Raw genomic sequence first — 18,632 nt, 5'->3', positions numbered from 1 at the left:
AGTAGAAGAGGTGGGAGTGGTCCAAAGACCGTGGACCTTGGAGGGCTAGCCTCCAAGGGGCCACATACTGAGGATCGACCACTGTCCTTGCCGGCGCGTAGTCAGCCAGTCCCCCCTGACCGCGGGGGTGGACAGGTGAGCCTTCCGGTTAGGAAGAAGGCAACCACCCAGCGTGGGACCGAGAAGTCCCTGAGGTCCGGGACCAGAAAGGAACCGGTACCAGGGGCCAGCAGGCCGGGCCCCCTCTATTCGAAGAGAGAGCCCGCCCCCATAACAACACAGGGGACATGGGAGGGGGAAGTCAAAAGGGAAGGGATGGGGAAGGGGGATCCAAGGGGGGAGCTGCAGCGTCTGGACGGAAAACCGGAGTACCGGTGATCCGTTCAGACGTAATCCTTTCTCAGGGATCTAGAATCCCCATATTAGAATTTCTAGGAGTGCCCAGGCCCAGGCCCTAGCATCGAAGATCGGCCTTTGATGTCCAGGACGACGAGCGACGGGAGCGTAGTCGCTCGAGCTCTATCCTCGGAGACGACCAGCGGGGTAGTCAGGTCCAACAGGGCTGCGACGCTGAGGGCCTCATACGCAGCAGCAACAGCCAGCGGAGCAGCGGGCACGTCAGCGCCAAGGACGGACGGCGGAGCCGCCAGAAACAACGGTGGCAGAAAAAGGGTGAAGGCCGGTGATACCAGCAGCGGCGGCTCATCGGTGGTGGAGGTGAACGTCCCCTCCTTGATACCCGCCCCGAAGAAGCGGGGTAGATCTGCTACAACGGGGAAAGGGATGGGTATTAGGGAGAGGAAGAAGAAGGAGATAGAGAAGAGGAAGGAAAAGGAGCTGAAACGGTTGGAGAGAGAGGCCTGGGACCTCCTCGGCAAAGGGCTGTATCGCTCTATGGAGGATACACGCCCGGCCGAGGAGGTCTTTCGGAACCCCTCTTCAATCGAGTCCCTCAGGGGGGCTAGAGCGTCGGAGCTGGCCTCGGAGGTTGGCCGCGCGTTGGGCGCGGTGAAGTTGGTAGCACGAAGGTCCAAAACTCTCAAATGGACTTTTGTGGGGCTAATTAACCGCGCTGTGGCCACCTCCGGGGCGGCGCTGGCCATCCTGATTGCTAGGGTGGCCGAGCAGGAGGGAAGGGGGAATGAGACCTCCGCCTTCAAAGGGGAAATAGAGGTTGAGGGAGGATAATATGAGACTCAGGGTTGAGACGAGGCGGCTGGCGGAGGAGCTCCAAGTCCTCAAAGCCGCCGCCCCGTCTGTCCCTGACCTCCGGCAGTTCCCCCTTTCCCTTCCGGGAACAGGAGGCAGACTTATGCCGACGCGACAGACAGCTCCACTTCGACAGAGGAGGCGCTGAGGGATGCAAGAACTCTGGAGAGGAAGAGGAGGAAGAAGAGAAGAATGGGGAGAATTTCTCCGTCCCTTCCCTCAAGAGAGGAAGAAATGAAGATGGGAAGGGGGGTTTCCTCCGAGGAAGTGCCGTCGTTTGACGACAACCTCCCGGAGGAGACCCCCCCCAGTGCGGAGACCGGAGGGGGCGAAAGAGGCCCTGGACACCGCCTTGGCCAACGCGGTCCCTTTGAACAACGTCAGGGCGAGACTATACAACCTGAGAGTTATGGTGGTCCGCCTCGACGCCGAAAGAAGGGGCAGCCGCGTGCCCGAGGCGGCGGGGGCCTCGATGCCCACTCCGGCTCCAAGAAGGAAGGAGATTGCTGCTCCGGGGAAGACTTTACTTTCTAACCTATTATTAAGGTTCTTTTAATAATAGGTTTAATTTTTTCACTTAAAGATACGAATTTTATAAAGAGGAAACTAGAAACATTTACTGTCTTCCTTTAATGCTTTAACAAACTGCTTCATTGATCCTAATTTTATATGCAAGGGTGGTAGCAGTACGTCTCTCGGATCAATGTTTAGTTCACAATATTTCCACAATATTGAACCTGATTCCAATGACTTTCTCTTTGGCGAATTTTTTTGTTTCCAATGTAACTCATGCGCTCTGCTATTCCACTCACACAAAAAACAAGGAAATTTTATGTAACCACCTTGCTGCCTAAGAATCATACCAATTGCTTTTAGGTCACTACAAAATTTCCGTTTATGATTTTCACACTGCACTAATTAAAAAATGAGTTTCATATTGATGTAAGACTCGCGTAGGTGCACTGAGTGAAATATGGGAATTGAGGCATATTTATTAGGTGTACAAATGAATAATCCAATTTTTTCAGCTGCATTCAAGGTTTATTTTAAAAGAAAGTAAATTAAATTGTTTAATCAAAGTATTCGCCATTGCTTTCTATAACTTTAATCCATCTTTCAGGCAGCTGATGAATTCCATCTCGGAAAAATGTTACGTCTTTGGACACGATAAAGTCGTCAAGCCATTTTCGGATCTCATCCACTGATTGGAAGTGCATATCGGACAAGGCGTGTTGCATCGACCGGAACAAATGATAATCGGATGGAGCAATGTCTGGTGAATACACTGGGTGCTGCAAGATGTCCTAGCCAAGACTCATTACGGTGTCTTTTGTATTGGAAGCAATGTGTGGCCTGGCGTTGTCATGCAACAATTTCACTGGACGTTCTTCTTTGCCAGTATACGAGCGTTTTCGTCCCAATTCTTGATTCAAGCAAATTAATTGACGTTGGTAGCAGTCCGCAGTAACTGTTTCACCCGGTTCCAACAACTTATAATAAAGCACGCCTTTGATATCCCACCAAATGCAGAGAAGAACCTTCTTTCCGAACCGATTGGGTTTTGCGACCGATTTTGATGATTCGCCGGGATTTACTCATGACTTTCTGCGTTTCGGATTGTCATAGAATATCCATTTCGCCCGTAACGATTTTCCACAAGAAAGACTTTCGACGCTGCTTGTTGAGAAGAGAAAGACACGCTGCCACTCGTTGATTTTTGTTGGTTTCAGTGAATTCATGCGGAACCCATTTTCCTTTTTCCTGGATCTTTCCCATCTCATGTAGGCGTTTGGAAATCGTTTGCTGCGTTACCCCCAACTGTTCTGCAAGCTCTTTTCGTGTTTGTGCCGAATTCTCAGCGAGCAGTTGTTCCAAATCATCATTATCGCACTTCAGAAGGCCTCCAGGGCGTTGTTTGTCGATTAGACTCAAATTACCACTTTTAAACAGCTTAAACCAAAATGCGCACACATCGTACGATACAACACCTTCGCCGAGAAAAGAACAAATCGATTCGCACGCTCTTGCAGCATTTTTTCCTTGTTGCAATTCGTAAAGAATGCAGTGTCAGATATGCACCTTACCCGTTGCCATTTTCGACTGTACTGAACTGAATACTTTTGAAGGTTATGTTGGGCCTTTCGCCAAACTATATGTTCTTTTTAATAGCTATATGTCAACATTGCATAATCACAAAAGAGCGGGAAAATCTATTCAATTTAAAATTGATTTCATAACTGTTTAAAATAATTTGGATAATTTATTTGTACACCTAATATTTCAATTATGTAAAAGGACACCTTTTAAACATGTTTTAGAAACATTTATGAAAAATCTCCAATCTTTAGGATAGTACACTATTCCCAATCCTTGTAATAAACCGGATACGTCATTGCAAAATACCACGGAATCTTGCTCAGAAAAGAATTTCAAATATTTTTTTTTCACGAAACCAGTAGGTGTTCCAGTTTGAAGGAGATTTCTTTCTTGTAACCGAGATCCTAAGAGTTTGACTTTTTCTTTCGATAAATCTAAATCCCTGATTAAATCATTTAGTGCAACTTGGTCGATCAATTGTGGAGTAGTAACACATTCATACGCAATAAAGTCCTCATTATCAGATGCTTTTTCAAATGTAGGTTCTTTTTCACATTCATCTATCATTACTGGAGGAGTTGGAAAGATCTTTGCTGAGGCTACGGGAATAGGTTTCGTAACAGATGTTACATCCGGATATTTTATAACATGTTTATTTTTATTTATGTAACTTGCGTGGTTTACTAAAACCCAGGTTCGATCCCGATCGGTGCCAAAATCGGTAGGTGATTTTTCCGGAGAATCAGTAAGTGGGTTTGATGGAAAGCTCGATACTCTGCAGGGTGGCGTATCCCTGAGTCTTTCGGTGTGCGTCATCAAGTCGAACTCATCCCCCCAATGGGGGACTCGCTCGCCCCCTGCTTCAGGGAAAGAGTTCCGGCGCTATCGGGCCCCTGTGGTTGCCAGCCCTTTCGGCTCGTACAGGTTGGCTCTGCAAAAACAAGAAACCAAACCTCGGATGAAAGCGGAGGGTCCTCTGGCCCTTGCGGCTCCCCTGCACCTCCAGGACCGGTTAGCTTCAGTGCGAATTCCCTGGGTGTGGAAGGCAATTTCCAAGCATACGTGGCAGAGGAGTGCATGAACAACGAGCACACAAAGATTGGTACGACGCAAAGCTACGAACCAATAAAGAAAAAGAAAGATGGACCAAAGAATAAAACAGCGATGTTGGCAAGGCAGAAAACAACATTAATGATTACCAACTAGCCAAAATTCATAAATCAAGAGCTCCGGAGATATTTCCCGCAGAGATCACTGGAGATGAAAGGAAGACGACGACGCCAAGACCACAAAGATATGGTGGCAACGTGTATAGCAGAAAGAAATATCGAACATGCCGAGCCACCACAACCAGATGTCATACCAGCAAACGATAATCTGCTGGAATATCTAGAATCGTTGCCGGCACCAAGATCACCGGAGTTTCAAGCTAAGAAGCTCTAGAAAATAATAATGAAAGTTCGCTCTGCCGGTAAAACTGAAACACTGCAAACACTTGGCCTGTATCTCAGAGAAGTATTTCCATCTTTCACTATGCAGAACAAAAACGCGCTAAATAAGTCATCATCCCTACCAAAGAACAATAGGGACTTAAGAAGACGACTCTACGCTACTACCTAAGCCTTGTGGATGAGGGACTGACAGTGCTGTATTACCAATATCTTGAGTAGACAAGGAGGAATCTCACGACCCCCAAGAGACGTAATAGAACTATTCTGGAGCAAATTAATGAACTCGGAATGCGAAAACTCTCCGGAACTATAAAAAACGGACGTAGTAGATGACATCTGGCGACCCATTACGAAAGACGATCTCAAGTGGGGACGAGTACCACGATCATCAGCAGCAGGGCCGGACAGTGTAACGCCATGTCTATACCGATCAATACTCTCGTCCATTATCATCGGGATATATAATCTTCTGATGTGGTATGGACAACTCCCACAAGATCTACTGGAGTCAAGGACAATCTTTCTACCAAAGAAAGCCAACGCCTCTGAACCAGGAGATTTTCGACCGATAACTATCCCATCGGCAATCGTAAGAGGCTTTTATAAAATATTGGCCAAAAGAATGGAGACTATGTTCGACATAGACACAAGACAGAGAGCCTTCAGAAGCATGGATGGATGTGCGGGTAACACATTCCTCTTTGATACTACTAAGGTACCACAGGAGGAAGTTTCAATCCATCTATGTGGCATCTCTAGATGTGAGCAAGGCCTTTGACTCTATTTCCCACCAGGCCATCATAGCAACACTGGAATCTGTGGGAGTACCAAAATAAATAGTGGAATACCTGGCGAAAGTCTACGACAAGTCAACCACCAGACTCCATGGAGACAGGCGAACTGCTGCCGTAGTCCCTCCTCGGCTCCCGCATTCCCTCCCCGTGGACGGCACCTCTGCTACGACGAGGACAAATTCTAACAGTCCAAAAAGACATCGACCAGAGGAATTTGGACAACTTTGTGAACGATGAAGTCTCCAAGTGCACAAGGCGCCTAACGGACCACGGCACGACATACACAACCATGGGACAAACCAGTTCCAGGTGGAGAAGTAGACTCTACAGTTCAGTGGATGGTGGTGGTCCCAAGCACTTCTCTAGCACGCCGCAACAGCATCGCAAACAGTGGATCGCCGATGGAAATCGATTCCTATCAGGGAAAGACTTCATCAACACAAATAAGTTGCGAATAGGCGCCTTACCGACCTGATGCCGATCAAAAGGTAGCAAAGGTAGGACATCAGACAGAATATGTAGAACCGGATGCTTAGCTCAGGAAACAATCAACCACATCTTACAGCAGTGCCACAGGACCCATGCCGCAAGAATAAAAAGGCACGATGCTATCCTGTCGTATATGGAACGCGGCATAAGATCATGCGGTTATCAGGTGTACAAAGAACTACACTACAGGATGAATATCGGTCTTAGGAAACCAAATGTGGTGGCTATTCAGGGACGCACAGCGGTAGTAATAGATGCCCAGGTAGTAGCGGAACAAGCAGACGTAGACAAATCCCACAACAAGGAAAAAGATTATTACTCGGAAGAACAGGTTACCAGCGCGATTAAGAAGCAGCATAATGTGGAGAACGTTCTCGTAACATCTGCCATGCTCTCATGAAGGGGAGTCTGGAGTCCCAAGTCAGCGCAGTCTCTTAGAGAACTCGGCATCATAAAAGCGAAGGATGTCAAGACTATTTCTACACGGATACTAATTGGAGGACTGATGTCGTACAGGATCTTCAATACCACGACATCCGTGGGATGGAGGACTGGAGGTTAATATCCTGGAGTCAACCCCTCTTAGATGCTGCCTGCCTAACAGGCATAAGTTGCCCTCCCTAATTGTAGAACTGTATAGCTGCTGTATAAATGCGTATAGGTGTTGTACATAAAGAATATTACAATAAACGGTAGAAGGCAACAAATTTTTTTTAGCCAAATGCCTCGTCATCTGATCTGTGATCAGTGACGCAAAAGAGATAAACAAGACTTATACCGTTCATTCCTATCTACTAAGAGTTTACTTCAAACAACGGCTTTTTTTTTCTTTTTTTTGGTCACGCAGGGGAAATCCTCATGGATACCCCCTCCCCTTGGGAGGGAGGGGGTTATGTCGGACTCTTACCTGCTAAAACCCCTGCGGGATGTCTACCTGTCGGACCGTGAGGAGGGGAGTCAGGGAAACTACTCCCGTATTCCCTCTCCAACCCCTCGGCCCCAGGGCTTCCTTCCGGGAGCCCCACGCCACGTGTGTACCGCGCCCTGTTCCACGAAGGGAATCCAGGGCGCGGTCCCCGGCGGGGGTTACCCCCCGTCGGTTGGCCTTCTGGTGTTGGTCTCCTACCAAGGAGGGAGGGGACATCCACCCCCTCCTTACCCCCCTCCTTGCTAGTCAGGGAGGGGAGGATTTGTAGGGGAGCGGGCCCGGCCCTAACCGGGGCACCGCTCCCCCCTATCCTTACCTATCCGTCGCTTGGGGGGGAAGGCGTCTCGCCGTCCCCCTACTCCCCCCCTTGCGACCGGTGTCGGGCTCGGGGCGGCCGAGGGAGCTCCCGTCCCTCGCGGGTCTGGGAGCCCTCCTCGGCCGGCGCTGCCCCGAGCCCGTTGTCGCTCCCATCGTTCCCCTGGGGGCGTCTGCCGCCCGGGAGCTGCTCCCCGCAGCCCCGGTGCGGCCGACGCCCCCATTCGGCGGTCTCCTTCTGGGACATCACTGTCTCGCAGAAGGAGACCGCCGCTGACCACACCTTCTCGCTCCCGCACATGGCTTTGACTATGTGCGGGAGCGAGAGCTCCCCCTCTTGGCACCCCACGCTCCACAGAGGACACGGCGCTCCCCGGCCCATGCTGGGCACGCGACCAGGGTGTGGTGCGCCGTGTCCTCCGGCGCGGGGCAGTGGTGGCATCGAGTGGTGAGCTCCTTCCTTATCCGGCACAGGTACCGACCGAAGCACCCGTGCCCGGTCAGCACCTGCGCCAGACGGAAGGATAGTCCACGTCCCCTCCTGCCTGTCAATTCGGACAGGGGCGGGCAGCCGCTGCCGTCACTGGCCCGGGACCCCGGGGGTCGGACAATAAGTCCTCCCACCTCTCCCGGGTCCGGGCCTCGGCTTGGAGCTTCAGATCCCTTAGGGCCCTGGCCGACATTCTTCCCTCCCTGTGAAGCTCCTTTACCCTCCAGTAAAGGAGATGCCGCTCCTCGGCTAGGAGCTCCACAGGGGGGACGCCGGCCAGGGTAGTCGCCGCCATGTACGACACGGTCCGGTACCCCCGAATCGCCCTGATGAGCACGGGCCTCAGGGCCTGCCGCAGTGCGCACTTGCCTCTGCGGCAGGCCCCCAGCTGTGGCGCCCAGATGGGCGCCCCGTACAGGGTGATCGAGAGCACCGCCGTGACGTACAGGCGGCGAGCCCTCCATCCTGGGCCCCCTTGGTTGCGCGTCAGGCTGGCCACCTGCCTTGTGCACCCTGGGGGCCAGTTTCCCAAAGTGGGGTCCAAAACTCCACCGGCTGTCCAGCGTCAGGCCGCGATATCTCATCGTTGGCCCGACGCGGACGTGGACTCCATCTACGAGTACCCGGGTCCTTGGCGGCACCTTCCGACCCCGGCCGTGAAAGAACACGGCCTGGGTCTTTTGGGGCGCCACCTTGAGACCCAGGTCTCTGATAGTATTCACCACCGACACCAGTGTCGTCTCCGCTAGGAGGCGGGCTTCCCCTCAGCTCTCCCCCCCGGCTACCACTAACGTGTCGTCCGCATAGCAGACGACGTGGCAACCGGGGGGAAGCGGAGTGCGCAGCACCCGGTCGAACGCGATGTTCCATAGCAGGGAGTCGAGAACCGACCCCTGCGGAACACCGCGCTCCATAGCGCGCCGGCCTTGGACCCCACCCTCCACCGGGAAGGCGAGGTCCCTGCCCCCGAAATAGACCGAAATTATTCGCCGGAGATAGGTGGGCACCCCATGGTGTTCGAGGGCCCGCCCAATCTCCGGCAAGGGCAGGGTGTTGAAGGCATTCGTTATGTCCAACGAAACCGCCAACAACACCCCGCCCTCTTCCTCCACGACCGCCTGGGCCAGGTCCCGGAAGCATTGGATAGCATCCAACGTCGATCTTCCGGGCCTGAACCCGTATTGGCGATCGTGGAGATCCGGCCCTTCGAGGACAGATGCTGGACGAGGCGGTCTGCAGCGATGCGCTCCAGCATCTTGCCCGCCTCGTCCAGCAGGCATATCGGCCTATAGGCCGACGCACTCCCGGGTGCTTTGCCTTCCTTGGGGAGGAGGACCAATTTGGCCCTCCTCCACTCTGGGGGGAATACCCCCTCTTTGAGGCACCCGCTGAATACCCTGCGCGTGGCTTCGGACAGGTTTCCCTCGCCGAGGGCGAGGGCCCAGGCTCGGCCAGGAATTCCGTCGTGGTCAGGGGCTTTTCCCTTGGCCCCGAGCCTTTTCCTGGCCGCGGTGAGCTCCGCTGGACTCACCGCCAGACCCTCGTTCCAATCACCCTCCCCCAATGGGGGGGTCGGGATCATGGGGGGCCCCCTTCTGCCCTCGGATAGAGGGCGTCCAGGAACCCCTCGAGGGTCTGGCGGTCTAACGTCTCTGTTGGTGGGGGCGCCCATGGACGGATCCTTCCCATGACCCTTTTGTACGGGCGCCCACACGGATCGTCGTCCAGGGAGCTCACCATCTGCTCCCAGGCCGCTCGCTTGGCTTCGACGATGGCGACCTTGAGGGCTTTCCTGGCTTGCAGGTAGTCCTCTCATGTCCTCGCGGCATCCCCGCCTCGTCCCTCCTCCCTCCTGCCCTTCTCTTCTTCCTCCGCCGATGTGGATGTAGTCGTCGTTGATCCCCCCGCTGCTTCCGCGTAGGAGAGCTTCCTCCCTCTGGGTAGCAAGGAGTGAGGCAGAACAGGGGCCGAGGAGGTGGAGGCCTTTATGGCCTCCAGTTCCTCCCCCAGCCTCCTGTTCTCCACCCTTAATTTGCGGAGCTCAACCCGGAGCTCCTCCGCCTCTTTCCTCGTCCCCGAGGCTTCCTCCCCCCTACTATCGCGCTCAGCCGTCCTCGCTAGTAGGGTGGCCATAACGGCCTCGGAAGTGGCCACTGCACGGTTCAGCAGTCCCACGAAGGTCCCTTTCAAAGTTCGGGACCTCCGTGAGACTAGCCGAACCGCACCCAGCGCTCGGCCCACTTCCGAGGCCAGTTCGGCCAGTCCAGCCTCCCTCAAGAGGTTGATAGTGGCGTTATCCCTATAGACCTCCTCGACCGGGCGCTTATCCTCAAGGGACCTAAGTATGCCCGTGTCGAGGAGTATCCTGATATCCTCAGTAAGGTGTATGGGGGTCCCAACGGGACCCCCCCCCTCGGTGAGGAACCGAGGGGGAAACTGCAGCACCCACCCCCGGGGGTGCGTCTTCCCCCAGGGCTCCCTCCTTCTCCGTACCAAAACCGGAGTCGGGGGTCTCACCCTAGGGAAGGCTGTCCCTCCTAGCACGGTCAGGGGTGTTCCCACAAGGGGTCGGCCCACCCCTAACCGCTCCTACCTGGCCCATGGGTCCCGGTGCGGGGGCCTCTAGCACTGCGAGGCCACCGCATCGGCAGATCCCATGGGCCTGGGGTGAGGGAGTGGGTGGGGAGAGCTACTCATGCTCATTACCCCCCACTCCTCCCACCCCGCCTCCGTTAGGAGGGAGACCAAGACCTCGACCTCCATTTGTGTTTGCGCCTCGGAGACCCCCTCCGGCCTAACCGCCGGAGGAGGGTCCGGCGTAGTAGAAGCAGCCGTCGCTCCTCCCACCCCCGGGCCTACTTGGTTCGTGGGCGGCGGAGGCTGGATCTCTCCAGCCTCCATCGCCGCCATCCCCTCCCTACCGGTCCGGCTCGGGCCGGCGACCGGTTGTCGCACCGTTTTTGTGACATCGCCAGGAGGCTGCGGCTGGCTGTCAGCCGCAATTCCCCCGCGTGCCGCCTTCTTCTTTTTCTTCCTCTTCCTTTTGCGAGGAGGAGGTACCCTCCCTCTTGGGGCAGTCCGGGGGACCGCCCTGCACGCCCGACCACCCATACGGTGGCCAGCATCCCGCCTCTCTTTGTGGCACAGGGGGCATCGCACTTCAGCGGCGCACCCCTGTGCCACATGCCCGGCCCCTCCGCACCTGAAGCAGCGGCCTGTCAGACCGTTGTTGGTCTGGCAGGTCGCCGCCATATGACCGTAGTGGATGCATTTATAGCACTGGAGGGGCCGGTCCTCCAGTGCCCTTACCTGGGCTTTCCCCCACCCCACTATAAGTCCCCCGGCTGCCACTAACGTTTGGGCCGGTGCCAGCGGGCACCTGACCCAAACCCTCCCTAGTCCCCCGGACAACCTCCTGATCTCCCCGATCTGAAGATCGTCCGGGGAACAGCCTGTGGTCTTAAGAATCGCGGTCCGCACCATAAGCTTCGTCACGGAGTCCTCCAGTCCGACGAGGCGGAGCTCCGTCCTCCTCGTCAGCCTGGAGACCACCGCGTCCCCGCACAAGACATCCTGGAGATCCCTAGCCAGGCGGTCGGCTTTACCCCGACCGTCCTGGCCAGGGATCTCCAGAATAACCCCCGCGTTTCTGGCCCGCTTTATCTTAAAGCTGCCAGGCTCCAGGCCGACCTCCTGCAGGTCGACCTGAAGCCTGGCTTTGGCCATGACCTCCGTAATGGAGGGACCCCCCGGCAACGCGGTCACTGTCACGACCGGGTTGCGCGGGAGGTTCCTCACCTATGGCTTTTTAGGGGGCGGAGGGGGTCCCTTCTTCGGGGCCCCCTTCCCCCTTGCCTTCCCTCTCTTGGGATGGGGTGCCGCATTCTTCGCGGCGTCTCCTCCCTTTAGAAGAGGAGGGTCAGGCCGTGCGCCCTTCCCCCCTTTTCCTTCCCCTTGCGGGTGGACACGGTTGTCCACCCGCCGCGCCCCTCCCCGTCGGCCGCCGGTTGCCGCGGAGGGGGGCGAGAGAGGGTGGCCCCGCTGCCCGCAGCTGCCGCTGCTGGAGGAGTCAAGAACTTCTCCAGCAGCCGCCAAATGCGGGCGATTTCGGACTTGAGGCCCCGGACTTGCACTTCCAGGGCCCCAAGTCGTCCATCTGGGCCATCCTCCCTCGCCTTCCTCTTATAATCATCGAGACTATCAGATCTATACAGAGGAGGCTCTCCCTGAAGTCCTCGTTGAGGGCTTCACGGGGTTTTCCATAACCCCTGGCGGCCCTCAGAGAGGGATCCACCCGAACGGTCCTCACGTAGTCGATTCCGTCGAGGGCCCGTTCGGCCAGATCCCTCTCCATCGCCTCCCTCGCAGCGGGCCTCCGCACGAGCGGAAGGCCCCACTGGTGGCGGTCTGATCTCGCACTCCTAGCTCCTCCCTCCCGCGCGTTATGGAGAGGAGCCCCTCCTGCCGAGGGCTCTTCGTCTTCGGCAGGAGGGAACTCCTCCCCCGGGAAGAGCTCCCCCCATCTCTGCGTGGCGGACAGAGTCACGACCCCTTCCCCACGCGTGCAGGGAGCTGCACTCTCCCCTCCCGATGGGAACTAACGCCCTCGAGGGGAGGGAAGTGCATCTCCCTGCCCTGCCACAGTTGCGAGGCAGATTCCTCTGCCTCGCGCTTCCGTCGTTTGGCGCTTCTAGGGCCGGCAAAGGTCGAGGGTGGGTCCATGCGACCCACACTCGGCCTCAACCGGTCCTGGAGGGCCTCCCTGCGGGCGGTAGTCAATTCCAGCGGCGCGCCCGCCTGGCACGCGCCGCCCAGCCCGTCGCTTGATGACGACGGGAGGGGGTGCCGGGACGATGCACCCCCTCCCGCCGTGCCCCGGCTCCGAACACTGGGGCGCTTTTCTCCTTATTGAACATTCTACCATAAAAGCAGGAGTTTTATGCCCCTGCAACACGGGTGTGATTTCGGGGTTTTCCTTCCCCTAGACCGGTTGCCTGCCAAGGCTAACGAGCCTGCTCTGCCCGCGCTGTAGGGTCCTTTGGGCCTCACGAACGAGACCCTCCAGACCCTGGATAAAACCTGGAAGCAGCTGCCCATCCAGGAGTATTATGGACACTCTTAGTCTGTCCCCTCTGTACAGACCTCTCCGGCATGGTAGAACCTGCCAGGGGCCGAAGCCCTCGCCGGCACAGCTCTGTACATCATTAGGGCACGCAAGCCCCCCCACCACGTCAAGATGGTGCCCACGGGGGGGACTTCAAATAACGGCTCATGTTGCAAACGCAAACACTTCGTAACTGAAGCTATTATCATCATGTTATACCGGGTGTTTCAGACCATCCAGTTTACCCGAAGTTTTCGTTAACGCGACATTTTAGAGAAAAATATTTCAGACAAAAGTTGTAGGGCTTCAAAGGATCTATTTACTATCGCTATGAATTTGACCTCGAGATAACCTTGAAAAATTCAGTCAAGATCAACATAAAAATATTAAATAGGTACACCAATTTTTTATTATATCACCTTTTTTTAGCAATTAATCTGAACAACTTTTATTTGAAACATTTTTTTTATTTACCTAATATTTTTTGAGATATTTAAAGAAAACTTGATAACTTCTTCACTATTTAACTCGCAATATCTCGGTAACTATTTGTCAAAAGAAAAAGTGGTGTTAGACTTTTGGTGAGACGTAGGTCCGGCGAGATAAAACAACGAATAGCGGCGCGTTGTCTTTTCCCTCGCCGCGCACCGGCAACAGTTGCTGGATCGACTGGGCCGCGTTGCGGCTTGAGCAGCTGCAACACTTCTCCAATCATCTATACTGGCGCGCTCCCACTCCTCAGATTTCTATCATTAATAACTCGATAATTATGGCGAATCTTGCAAAATGGTATGAAACTTTTATGTTTGTCATAACCCAATCTACTTTCACATTTCGGGTTGTAAACTTATAACCACCCACCCCGTATATAATGAATCACATATTCTGTTTTATCAAATATTTATTTATATCAAGTAAGCAAGGAGCATGAAATTAATGTTTAGAAATATTGATTTTATGTGAATTTTTGAACGTTTCTTAAATAATATTATATATACGTTTAAAACATGTTATTCTGCAATATAATTTTTCTATATGTTGTTAAAACATTTTATAAAACATTATGGCAAATATTTTTTAAATATTATTTTAACATTTATTTGATGTTAATGCAACAGTTAAAAAATGTTTATAATTTGATATTAGATTTGCAATGTTGTAACATTTTTATTTAAACATTACTGAAACTTTGAAATTATACCCAAAGTAAACACGCTTATATCAGATTGTCTAAAAAATATTGAGCCTTTTGCGCACGAGATAGCGTTAGTGTCCCAAATCTCAGGGTATATGAGTCGCAGCGGGTCAGGCCTAACGTTTTTGACAACTGACAGTTGAAGCTAGATGTACAAAAAGTGTTGGAATTCTTATAATCAAACGTGAAACGTATTGCGCCGTGAAGATGAATGAACTTTCCACAAAACTGCGCTACATTTTACAATTTTATTTCGATAAAGGCGCAAATGTTGCGCAGGCTCGTGAAGAAATTTGTGCTGTTTATGGACAATATACGTTATCAAAAGCAACAGCCAAAAGATGGTTCAGTCGTTTTCGTCCTGGAAATTTCGATGTTCAAGATACTCCTCGCAGCAGGTGATGAATCACAGAAAAAGTCGATGATATTCTGGCAAAAGTCGAGCAAGACCGGCATGTAAGCAGTCATGACATCGCCAATGACCTAAACATCCATCACCAAACAGTGTTGAACCATTTGGAGAAAGCTGGCTATAAAAAGAAGCTCGATGTTTGGGTGCTACATGATTTGAAAAATCAAAAAAATTTACTCGATCGAATTTCTATCTTCAAATCTCTACTGAAATATAACGAAATCGAGTCATTTCTGAAGCGGTTGATCACGAGTGATGAAAAGTGGATAACCTACGACAACAATATGCGAAAAAGATCATGGTCGAAGCGAGAAGCTCCACAGTCTGTGGCAAAGCTCATACTGACGTCCAGGAAGGTTATATTTTGTGTTTGGTAGGATTGGAAGGGCATCGTGCATCACGAGCTACTGCCGCCAGGCAGAACGGTAAATTCGGACCTGTGTTGTCGACAATTAGCGCGATTGCACCTAACAATCCAAAAGAAACGGCCGGAACTAGTCAACAAAAAGGGTGTCGTATACTACGCTGACAACGTTAGACAGCATACATCTTTAACGACCTGTCAAAAATTGAAAGAACTTGGCTGGGAGGTTTTAATGCATCCACCGTATAGCCCGGACCTGGCACCGTGAGACTATCATTTGTTTCGGTCTCTGCAGAACTCCTTGAATGGTGTTAAGTTAGTTTCAAAAGAGGCCTGTGAAAACCACGTGTCACAATCTTTTGACCAGAAATCACAGAAGTTCTACGAGGGTGGTCCGATAAGTACTTAGCCTACAAAAGAAAAACGAAAATTTTGGAAACGTGGCGATTTATTTCTCAACATAATCTCCTTTTAGCTCGATACACTTGACCCAGCGATGCTCCAACTTCTTTAACCCGTCTGAAAAATACGTTTTCTCGAGGTCTGCAAAGTAGGCCTCCGTGGCGCCAATGACCTCCTCATTCGACTCAAATTTCTGCCCGGCGAGTGACTTTTTCAAGTTTGGAAACAAAAAGCAGTCGCACGGGGCCAAATCTGGAGAATACGGTGGATGGGGCAGTAATTCGTAGCCCAATTCGACCAATTTGACCGTGGCGAGGGCGGAGGTGTGAGCCGGTGCGTTGTCATGGTGGAAGAGCACTTTTTTCTTCGCCAAATGGGGCCGTTTTTTCTGCAATTCGGCGTCGAATCGGCCCAATAATTCGGCATAGTACAGCCTTGTGACCGTTTTGCCCTTCTCCAGGTAGTCGATGTAGATCACACCTTGTGAATCCCAGAAAACGGTGGCCATCACCTTTCCGGCCGATAGGACAGTCTTCACCTTCGGAGCACGTTTGCCGGGTGAAGTCCATTGTTTCGACTGTTCCTCGGTCTCTGATGTGTACCAGTGGATCCATGTTTCGTCGACAGTCACGAAACGACGCAGAAACTCCTTCGGATTACGCTTAAACAGCGTCAAACACTGCTCTGAAGTGGTCTCACGGTTGCACTTGTTGTCCGGAGTGAGCAAACGCGGCACCCATCGCGCCGACAGCTTTCTCATGCCCAAAATTTCATGCAGGATATGACCCACGCGGTCTTTTGAGATGCCTACTGTCTCAGCTATCTCGCGCACCTTCAATCGGCGGTCTGCCAATACGAGATCGTGGATTTTTGTCATGTTATCCTCCGTGGTAGCCGTTTTCGGGGCACCTGGGCGTGGCTCATCAGAAACCGACGTGCGACCACGTTGAAACTCGTTAAACCAATTTTTGACGGTCGCCATCGAAGGAGAAGAATCACCGTACACAGCATCCAAGCGCTCTTTGATTTCGCTGCGCGATTTCCCTTCCAAAAACAAGAATCGAATCACCGACCGATATTGCTTTTTTCCATTTTTCTAAAATCCGCGGACACGCCCGCTTCCACAAGCGGTCAAAACAAAACTACGAGTCCGATTCGGCTGAAATTTCGACAGTAGCCGTCTACGAGAATGTACTACACGATAGTAAATTTCTCTTGCGATAGTGGCGCCATCGGGCGGTGAGGCTAAGTACTTATCGGACCGCCCTCGTATAGCGACGGGATTATAGTGTTGCCGGAAAAATGGCAGAAGGTCATCGAACAAAATGGTGCATATATAGTTTCATAATGTTATTTTCAAATAACAATAAATGTATTCTCAATTTTGACCTCCAAAGGCTCAATACCTTTTAGACAACTTAATATAAAGTGAAGAATTGGTATAGTGTTAAAGTGATAAACTTATAATCCGAAGCCGTTCCGAGGTATCCGAGTTCGTGTCGCACCAGTATTAAGTGTGAGTTTTTCAATTGTGATGTATTGAATTGGCAAATAAGTTCGTTCGGTTTTTAAGAGTAGAATAAAACACAATTTTTTTATACACAAGATAAATTTTAATCAATTATATTGGTCATTTTTATCGATGACCTCTAGTCATTGTTACGTCCTGCGAACTTCGGACAATTAATTAAAAAATATTTTTTTTCTTTCTCTCTCTCCTTTCGAACTTCTATTCTCCTAATATAACAATGGACATAGGAAACAGACCCATCTGGCGAACAGTCGTCGCGCCAAATGAAAGATGATTCAGGAAAATTTCATAATAGGAAACAGTGCCCTGTTGTAAAAATCTAGAGTTTATATCTGTATGGTGTTCGCCAAGTGTGTCCGTCGGCTTAGCTATAAAAATTTGAAACTCTGCGCTAACAAATCTCCAGTAGAACAAAGCAACTCAAAACACTCCTGTTCTAAAACTTTGAAACTTACATCTCCCTAATCTAAAACCATATGCTGCCTAACAACAAAGCTTAGTCGTAAAATCTGATCTCAGCCTTTGATTTTCGGCATCTTGACTTTTCCAGCTGGCCACTTGTATACATCTCTCTACCCCACAAGAATCCACCATCATCACACTTGTCGTGCCTAATCATAAACTATCCACCCAAAACTATGAGACATCCACGCTCCACCCCTTATCCCATCTATATTCATGTCTTCTAGAACTAACTGTCTCCTCCCACGATGTCTTTTAACTTCGCTCTTAATTTCTAATGGCTAAGACAACCAGGACCAATACTAAAAATTTACTAATTAAATCTTTGACATCATTAGGTTCTCCTTGGGGCTTCATCCCTTCCCCAAAGGCCATCTCTCTATCCACCCTGGCGGATTCTGCCTCCGATCATCAGTATAAAAACCACGACATACCCTCCGCGAGCACTCAGATATTCTGATTTTGAGCATTCGGACTTCAATTCGCATAGATTCAAATATTCAGATATCCAAGATTCACATTCAGAATTCCAGTTTCCAAATTCAGATTTTTAGAAATTCAAATATTCAGTATTCAAGCATTCAAGCACTCGGATTTTGAGAAAAGTGCGGGCTTCCTGGTTCTAACAAATGTGCTTGCGATCCGTCCAAAGCGCCGCTCTTTGTGTCGACGAAATCGAAGATTCTCGATGCCACGAGATATCCTGCGTGACTCGCGCGTGAGCACGCCGTGCGTGTTTTGCTACCGGACACCGCGTAGTTGTTGTCACATTTGTTAGCATGTGACTGCCAAATATGGCAACGTTTTCGACAATAGCGGTTACCATCTCATCTCCGAGCGACACAAAAACTAAAAATAAATGTAAGATCGAAGTGACGAACGTTTTCGGTTCCTCGCTTCGATCGGATCTTCTCTTCGCACGACACCGATCGCAAGTGCTATTGTTATTTGTTCCGCTCCGTTTTTCGAATCAGCTGATCGACGGTTCCGGTCGAACCTCATCGTCCGAAATACGATTGCGGCCTCAACGCCTTGCGCTTCGCAAGGACGTGCTACGTACGATCACATTCTCAGCACTTTGTCAAAGTTTAATTTGTATTTTTTTTATAATAAAATTGAGATCGCGTGTTCGAGTGGTGCTCGCGCTCTAACTTGTGAGCATCGGCCTCCCAGCGCCTCGACGAACGTCGAAGCAGAAAAGGAAGGAAAGGGAGGAACGATCTCACGAAAAACAAAAGAGATCAGTATCTTCCTTTCAATTCGAACCTCGCGCTCATTGCTGAGCAGTCCCGGCCTCTTGTTCGCTTAGCCAAAGAGCGAACAAAGTGAAAAATTATTTGGTGCCTCAATCGCAATATTCGGCTGGTGCAAATTTCCAAATATTGGGAA

The sequence above is a fragment of the Harpegnathos saltator genome, unplaced genomic scaffold (assembly GCF_003227715.2).
Source record: "Harpegnathos saltator strain DR-91 unplaced genomic scaffold, Hsal_v8.6 scaffold14, whole genome shotgun sequence".
NCBI lineage: Eukaryota > Metazoa > Arthropoda > Insecta > Hymenoptera > Formicidae > Harpegnathos > Harpegnathos saltator.
This window is presented reverse-complemented; position numbering follows the sequence as displayed.